We start from the raw sequence: 9,415 nt of genomic DNA, 5'->3' as shown, positions 1-9,415 counted from the left end.
TTCCTCTCGCCTAAAGGTGGTGGAATTATTAGGAGATTAAGTCAAAGTCAGAATACAGCATATCTGTAGACACACCTCCAATCATGTGATCTCCACCCTGAACCAATACCAGGGGCAAACTGAACAAAATGGGGAGGGAACTACTTGAAATTGTCCAATAGAAACTCTTGATTTACTTGCAAAATGGCTGGCACATGCGTTAACCCATGCTTAAATTTAAAGTCAGAATGCGCGTAGAGAGAAATGTCCATAACAAGGGGATGAAGATCCATTTATGCATAACTCTGGTCTGAATTTTACCCCATGAGCTTAGTTAAAATAGTAATTGTAAACAAACACTATAGGTTGTTTGTTTAAAATTAGCAAAACATGGTTAAAACTATAATTGTTATGTCACAGTCAGTCATTGCACCCATAGCTCTGTTTATGAATTTGTGACGGTTAGATTTCTCCAGGCCCATTCCTCAGCTGTTTACCAAAAAGTGTGTTACAATAAATAATTGTTTTAATCATTTGAATCTAAGATTACACCTTGCGAATGCCTACAATATCATGAGTAAATAACTCAAAATAATGGTTTCCATCAACGTTATATTTGCCTTAAACATCATGCAGATAGTAAATGAGATTTTTCTTAAACAGTCAAAACAAACAAAATATGACTGATGACAAGAACTACATGATAAGGGTAAAACACATTTGGCCCTGAATATGATTATAGTCTTCAGTGTGTGTTCAAATAAATCAACAATATGGTGGAAATCATCGTGAAATAACACTGGTGGATACAACTTTTGAAAGCAAAATAGTTGAATAGAAGGAAGGTTTGGGACTGGTTCAAAGATCATGTAATCCCATCAACATACAGCAGGAGGAACCATTCAACTCTTAGAACTGACCAAGCTTCATCACTACTTATCACAGGCTATTGGAAATACAAGGGAAAGTAATACATCATTTAATTTCAACATCATCTGCCATGCCTTAAAAATGCAATTACATTTTATACAGTCAGTTTTAGTACTTTAATGGAGGCCTCTTTCCAGGCAGGTAGACTAGCGGTTAAGAATGTTGGGCCAATAACCGAGAGGTCGCTGGTTTGAATCCCTGAGCCAACTAGCTGAAACATCTGTCGAAATGCCCTAGAGCAAGGCACTTAACCCTAATTGTTCCTGTGGTTCACTCTGGATGAGAGCGTCTGCTAAATGACTTAAATGTAAGAACAGCAGAAGAGCAATCATGAATTAAAGGACCAAATCTAGGTTACATATTTGTGTTAATATGAGTGCAGGGTTTACTGATTCCATGACAGATATGAGTGCAGGGTTTACTGATTCCATGACAGATATGAGTGCAGGGTTTACTGATTCCATGACAGATATGAGAGCAGGGTTTACTGATTCCATGACAGATATGAGAACAGGTTTACTGATTCCATGACAGATATGAGTGCAGGGTTTACTGATTCCATGACAGATATGAGTGCAGGGTTTACTGATTCCATGACAGATATGAGAGCAGGGTTTACTGATTCCATGACAGATATGAGTGCAGGGTTTACTGATTCCATGACAGATATGAGTGCAGGGTTTACTGATTCCATGACAGATATGAGTGCAGGGTTTACTGATTCCATGACAGACATGAGAGCAGGGTTTACTGATTCCATGACAGATATGAGAGCAGGGTTTACTGATTCCATGACAGACATGAGAGCAGGGTTTACTGATTCCATGACAGATATGAGAGCAGGGTTTACTGATTCCATGACAGACATGAGAGCAGGGTTTACTGATTCCATGACAGATTGAGCCGACAACAATAACAACATTGTTGAGATTAGTAGTGACCAGGGCCCGTAGGAGTGCTGACCTAGCATCAGTTTTGACTTTTAGATCATAATGAATAAGATTGTATGGACAGATCCTAGATCAGTACTCCTACTCTGAGATGCTTTGTGGATACGGGCTGTGATGGGTTGACAGTCACTGGACCTGGGTTCTAGTGGGCTCACTATGTTTGTTTACATAAAGAATTATCTGATCATGTGTATCTGGTGATCTAGTTGTTAGTTCTTGTTGCTGTTATTTTTAAGGATTTTACAGGGTATGATAAATGCCTTTCATTGGCCTGGCCTTTAACTCCTGTCACACAATTTCTGAATACTTGGTCAGATGAAATCAGGGAAAGATATTGCTGGATGAATCTCTCTTTTAATCCCTTGATGACTAACAGGTTCAGACCCATATCAGGACTGACTTAACAGAAGTAGGCTAGCACTGGTGATGAATATCAGGGTTTCATCTATCTTAAAAAAGAATCAATATATTCTCGGTTTCTTTATTAGGCTTTTATTAATTTCCCCAAAAAATTATAACCAAAGTTTGATAATTGCATCAAGAAACATGATCCATCACCAAAGCCCTTCCATCTATATACATAAGAATAGTTTTTAAAAGTAGGGTTTCCACTTTATTTGAAGTGCATCTTATAAAGGCTTCATATAGGCTTCATAAGCACTACATAGATGCTTCACAAATAATCTATAACCGTATATCATGCTCTATAAAGATTCATAATGTGGCATAGCTGTGTGACAAAATCATTAATGTATTTGTTCACATTTATTCATCTTTTACAGAGCATGGAAAAGTATTATACTGTAGATGATTTGTGACCCATTTATGTAGGGCTTATTGTACAGTATTAATCTACTCTACTGCTACTACTTGACATTAAGTAAAGATGGAAGAGTCACACTGCCTCCTCCCCTCTTCCTCATCTTCAGTCATGGTCATTTAAAAGTTGATGTGCTGCAAAAGCTGCAATTGGAAGTCATGGTTCTCCTGCCAAAATTACTGCCGATCCGTATGAAAGGTTCATCCTCTTTCTGGAAACTGTAACTGTGTTTGTACACTACAGTGAACTCTTCTGGATAGATATATATTTCAGTATACACTTTTAGATCATTTTTTAATTCACAGACCCGCACACAAATTGTCAAACAATACATTGTAAATGTGCATATTTGGAAAAATGTGCACCTCAAAATGAATTTCATAACCAGATTATCTCTCCAAACAGCAATAAACTGAAGATGGTATGTTCCCCCGTGAGCTCTGATAAAAAGGCAAAAATGGAATCAGATAAAACATTTTTTGGGTGCTTTACTTGTTTCACAAACATGCCAGCCAAAGGTCTTCTGCAATCTGTCCAGGTTTTCAGACGCAAAAAAGAGCCTCCGCTGTCGCTCACTGCAAGAGGGGGATGGCCTCATCAAGGTGAACAGCAGACCCCTTGAGATGATTGAGCCAGCCGATCTCCAGAACAAGCTGCTGGAGCCAGTGCTGCTGCTGGGCATTTAGCGTTTTGCTTGAGTTGACATCAGAGTCAGAGTGAAGGGTGGTGGACACGTGGCACAGATCTACACTATCCTTCAGACCATCTCCAAAGCCCTGATCACATACTACCAGGAATATGTGGATGAGGCCTCCATGAAGGAGATCAAGAATATGCTGATCCAGTGCGATAGGACCCTGCTGGTGGCCGACCCTCAAAGCTTAGAGTCCAAGAAGTTTGGTGGACCTGGAGCCCGTGCCCACTACCAGAAATCTGCACATTACAGACCCATAAATGTAATACATTATGACAGTAAAGTAATAACAAAACTCATAAGCAACAGAATGGCCAAAGTATTACCAGACATATTAATCAAAAGGGTTTATTAAATATTAGCCACTATCAATATCAACCGTCTGTAGGCCTAATAACAACACATATTCATCTGCCAATTTACTGTTAGTTCCTTTCAGTTGGTATAGCCTACATTACTGTTCGATTTAGTTCCATTGTTTCGTTTCCCTTCATTTCCTTCCTCTGTAAACGTCGTCATGGCAGTAACAGTTGTTAATATAAGAAGTAGCAGGTTTACGGTTCGGCCCACGGTTCACGGCGACTGGACCGTTGTCATACAGTTCCATGATTAGGGAGGATTCATTGGACTATTGTTCAACCCCTATTTTACACTTCTTTCCACCTTCCAATATTTCATGGATTGAACTTGAATATGACAACTTTCAGGACTGCTGTATTTTTGATTAATCAATATATTTAGTGCGTAAAGGCTCTCCAAACCTGTTTTTTTTATATACATACTTTCCTAACCCTAAATGTGCCTAAATAATCTGCAAGATAAGAGTATTTTGTCTACCAGTTGGTGCTGAAACAGAGACGAATATGCATATATTTAGAGGGATTTCTTTCATTGATCCCTAATATTCTGAACCCGTTCTCTAGGTGTCTTCTATTGAGTCTGTCTACAAAATTCTAATTAAAGCAGTGGCGATTTTAGCATGTAAATCTTGGTGGGGCAAACTCAAAAAGTATTTGGGGGATGCATGCCAGCAAAGCCACTACACTACATAGCACAACACTAAACAATACATTAATTGCACTATAACGGTGTCAAACGGTGTCCATAAACTGTTAGGGCCTACATAAAGCTGTCCCAACAGCAGAGCTGTCTTTTCAGCACCATGTAGTGAATCCTTACCACTGCTACACCTGGCTATCAGCGGAGCCTTGTCTGGCAGCGAAACAGTTAATTCACTGCCTTTTTAAAATACATAGCTGATTTGGTTGACTTGCTGAAACAAATGTGGTTTCTAGTGACAGTTGAGATGTACACACTATGGCACAAGGGAACGATGAGCGGATATGAGGCAATCCGTAATTTCGTTACATTAACGACATTAATGAGCGAGCTAACACGGACGTAGTCACCATAATGATTTGTTCGGCACTTTTGAAATGTACAGAGACAGAATTCCGAACATGGACCGTTCTTACAGTATTCTCCCTGTACACAAAGTCAGAACCATGGGATAAATAAAGGGGGCATATAAACAGACAATGAAAGCTCTTAAAATATTTGATGATGACATTTCTCTAAAACAGGCTATAGACTACATCTGCACCACCAAGTCAGAACAGTAAGCTAAGTTATGAGGGGTAAATAGACCAAATTATTAGGGTGAGGCACATGGGCTACTAACAGCTTACTACACAACATACACTTAGTATTACTTTCTTAGCTACAGTATACATATCTCGCTGGCATATTACATTTATGCAGCAACATACAATACATTTTTGGACTCACCTTGTTGTGCTGTGCTCACTTGAACAGGAAGGTGGCGCGGTCCTTCTTGTGTGAAATTTTGTCGTCAAACTTTGTCATCAAAGTCTGACATTCTCTGGATTTATGGTGCTTTCAAGACAACTGAGAACTCGGAAAAAAAACCCAGGTTGAATCATGACGTCAGTGATCTTCAGGTCGGAGCTCTAGAGCCTCGAGTTCGCATCTTGGAATTCCAAGTTGGATGACCGTATTGGAGCTAGTTTTTTTCAGTGTTGAACTCTCTGAAGTCTGAGATTTCCCAGTTCCGAGTTTCCAGTTGTTTTGAACGTGGCAGAAGTCATGCTGGATTGACAGCATGGCCAATGTATTTAACCTTTTCTGAATGTTTATCCTTTTAAGCTTGGAAAAGAGACCCTTAAACCCAGACTTGGACCAGACATCCTCTCCACCGAACATCAGGCTAGTGATTGCTTTGCAACGCTTGTTGTTAGCCACTGATTGCTTCCAAACCACTCATTGTTGAATTTGCGATTTCCAACTTGAGTGTAATGTTTATGTCCAATGGCCGATGAGCACCGATGTTTTATCTATAATTTCTCTTCATATGAAAAGGATTGAAAAGGATTTGCCAGTAGATTGTTGACTTGATTCATGATGACGACTGCTTGTCTAGCTTGCTAGCTAAGATTTCGAAAGTATGATGTTGACATGATCATTCCAATCAAAGCTATGGTAGATATAACGTGATTTGACGTCATTTTATCTGTGGCCAATGACCTTGAGCCATCTTGGATGGGCACTTCTAATGTAAATCTATGGCAGCACCCAAGGGGGTTGAACTTTTTAGCTCTCCCCGTAGAGTTTGCGGTGAAGTAGTATCCCCATGAGTGACAGAACACTGAGCCAATCACGGCGCAACTAGAGAACATTACCAACCCCTACGCTCCGTATTTTCCACTGGCTGCCCCACCACCACAGATAGCACTGAGCTAGACTGAAACACCTGCATTTAGGAGCTGCCTTACTCAAGAAAGCAAAAAAGAGACCATGTTTTTATGTGGCTTTATTAACTAATTATTTAATTTTTTTACATTGTTTGCACACGTATAAAAATAACATGCTAAACAGGTGGGGCTCTGTCCCACCTAACCTGAATGACGGGTCGCCACTGAATTAAAGGTACAATGTATTTAACCCATAAGAGTAAATTCGGAGGTTGGGTAATGTGCCATGTCGATACTTTTTTTGGCAGGAGAGGTATATTTAATGAAACTCTGGCTGTAAATGTAGGTAGTACATCGTAAAGCAGGGCATCCCCGATTCCCCACTGATCTAAACTTTTTGGAAAATGGCAAGTTTACTTTCTCATAATGCGGTGCGTTGTTGATCGGGGGCATTTTCATTAGGAGGAATACTGTGGATGGCTAAAATAAAGATGGTGATCATAATTCCTCAATTTAAATATTATGGGAAACCTACACAGCTTTGTCAGCCGAGCACAAGTTATCTTATTATTGTCTAGACCTAGAATAAAAACCTCCAGGTTTCCGTCACTAAAGTCAATTGAACGAAAGAAGTGATTACAGGGGGCAGTTTGGAAAAACTATTCTTGTGCGGATCGTTTCCTGGAAAACGCACATGCTGGGGTAATAATTACATATCCAACATTCCACAGTAACACTAGTCCAGTCCGAATAGGGCTAAAGACTAGTATTACAATGGAATGGGTCGTGAAATTCTACCCAATAAGGGAGACTTTGTTATTTCTACAAACAATTATACTTTATTTATAAATTAATTATTGCAATAATGGAGCTGGTCGGACATGCAGTTCTTAGGTGTACGCCAGAGAGCTCGAATGACACAAGGAGTACATAACCCTTATATAGGCAACCCCTGTAATTCTTTTTTTTCCTCATTAAAAATGTACCGTTATGACGGAAGCCTGGAGGATCTTCTAGGCGTGAAGATATTTCAAATGTCTAGGGATAGCATAATATTGGCTTAATGGCCTTCAGTTCAGAGAAAGTCCAAATAATCATGCATATCAATAAGAACCATGAAGTGTAACCTATGCAGACATTTAATTAACTGACACATTTGGCAATTTATCAATTCATTGGTACAATATTGTCCACTTCATCTTTTAAAAGAGAAGTATTGCACTAGAAAGGTTGATATGTGACAAAACAGAACATTCATCTGTATGCTACCTGCATAGCACTTTGTTTTAAGCATAAATCTGTTCCCATGTTCCCATGTTCTTACCTAAACTGGTAGCAGCACCTGTAATATCTCTGTTATATCCCTCAAAACACAGGGATGACGATTCACACGGGATAAGTATTATCAGAGGACCTGGGAGTTTGCAGAAAAATAGTAGGTTTTTAGGGCTGGGATAATAACCTTCCTTCCAAGTAATAAGTATTGACATGGCAGATTCAATACACGAGAATAAAATTAGGATGTGGTGATTTCTGCTTGTGCTCATAATTACATTACCTGAGCTCCCCCAGAAAAACTGATCCTGTCCGAATAGGACTTAAGCCCGGGTGGGGGGGCATACATTTAGCTATTTGATTTTAAGACCCCTTGAAGTATAAAAAAAATATATAAAAACATTATTTGATACAGTTATTTTGGGCCCGTACAAACACATTGACCAACAGATTCACTACATGGAACAACAGATAGTCCCCAAAATAAATCAAAAGGAAGTTTGTTCTGAAGTGTCGGTCCTATTTCTGAGAGATATAAGAAAGATCAGGATCTTTGTTCTTTTCTTTACATTTATTTAACCCCTTATTTTTCACACAAAGTCTCCATATATACATTACTTCCATTCATTTTTTCCAACTGGTACTGGGGGCGTTCAGACGAGTCTTGTGAGGCCTGTGGGTGTCCTAGAGCAAACTGACATGTACTTGTTCGTGAGAGTCTCACCTTTTCACAGAGGGGTCATATTAGTGTGTAGCCCAAACTGTTTGGACGCTATAGACAGAAGTTGGCAGATCGGCTGTACCGACTTCAGATGAGTCCCAAGACGCTTATGGGGGTCGTAGAGCAAAACGGAGAACACCATCATGTTTGTGAGAGTCTCATCTTTTCATAGAAGCCAAACCGTTCGGACGCTTCCGGACAATGTTGTGAGAAGACCGATTTTTGGGATGTCTCATGGTCTGTCAAACACCGCTCTAGCTCTGTAACCTTTAACAACAGATGCGGAAGTGTGACATAAACGGATGCAGTGGATTGAGACACATCTAATGCAGAAAAAAAAGATACACTACATGACCAAAAGTATGTGGACACCTGCTCGTCGATCAACTCATTCCAAAATGATGGGCATTAATATGGAGTTGGTCCACCTTTGCTGCTATAACAGCCTCCACTCTTCTGGGAAGAATTTCACATAGATGTTGGAACATTGCTGCAGGGACTTGCTTCCATTCAGCCACAAGAGCATTAGTGTGAGTCGGGCACTGATTAGGCCTGGCTCGCAGTCGGCGCTCCCAATTCATCCCAAAGGTGTTAGATGGGGTTGAGGTCAGGGCTCTGTGCAGGCCAGTCAAGTTCTTCCACACCCGATCTCGACAAACCATTTCTGTATGGACTTCACTTTGTGCACAGGGGCATTGTCATGCTGAAACAGGAGAGGGCCTTCCCAAACTGTTGCCACAAAGTTGGAAGCACAGAATCGTCTAGAATGTCATTGTATGCTGTAGTGTTAAGATTTCCCTTCACTGGAACTAAGGGGCCCTAGCCGAACCATGAAAAACAGTCCCAGACCAAGATTCCTCCTACACCTAACTTTACAGTTGGCACAATGCATTGGGGGCAGGTAGCGTTGTCCTGGCATCCGACAAACCCAGTTTTGTCCGTCGACGGCCAGATGGAGAAGTGTGATTCATCAATCCAGAGAACGCGTTTCCTTTGCTCTGGAGTCCAATGGTGGCAAGCTTTCCAGCCGACGCTTTGGCATTGCGTATGGTGATCTTAGGCTTGTGTGCGGCTGCTCTGCCATGGAAACCCATTTCATGAAGCTCCCGACAAACAATTATTCTGCTGACGTTTCTTCCAGAGGCAGTATGGAACTTGGTAGTAATTGTTGCAACTGAGGACAGACAATTTTTTTCGTGTTACACGCTCAGCACTTGGCAGTCCTGTTCTGTGAGCTTGTGTGGCCTACCAATTTGCTGCTGAGCTGTTGTTGCTCCTAACGTTTCCACTTCAAAATAACATAACTACAGTTGACTGTGGCAGCTCTAGCAGGGC

At 40.5% G+C, this 9,415-nt stretch overlaps 1 pseudogene; it reads left to right on the top strand.

The window, feature by feature from the left end:
* Positions 1-3,184: 3,184 nt before the first annotated feature.
* Positions 3,185-4,310, top strand: LOC121553900 (annotated as a pseudogene).
* The last annotated feature ends 5,105 nt before the right edge of the window (positions 4,311-9,415 follow it).

Source organism: Coregonus clupeaformis, chromosome 38 (assembly GCF_020615455.1).
Source record: "Coregonus clupeaformis isolate EN_2021a chromosome 38, ASM2061545v1, whole genome shotgun sequence".
Lineage (NCBI taxonomy): Eukaryota > Metazoa > Chordata > Actinopteri > Salmoniformes > Salmonidae > Coregonus > Coregonus clupeaformis.
This window is presented reverse-complemented; position numbering and strand designations above follow the sequence as displayed.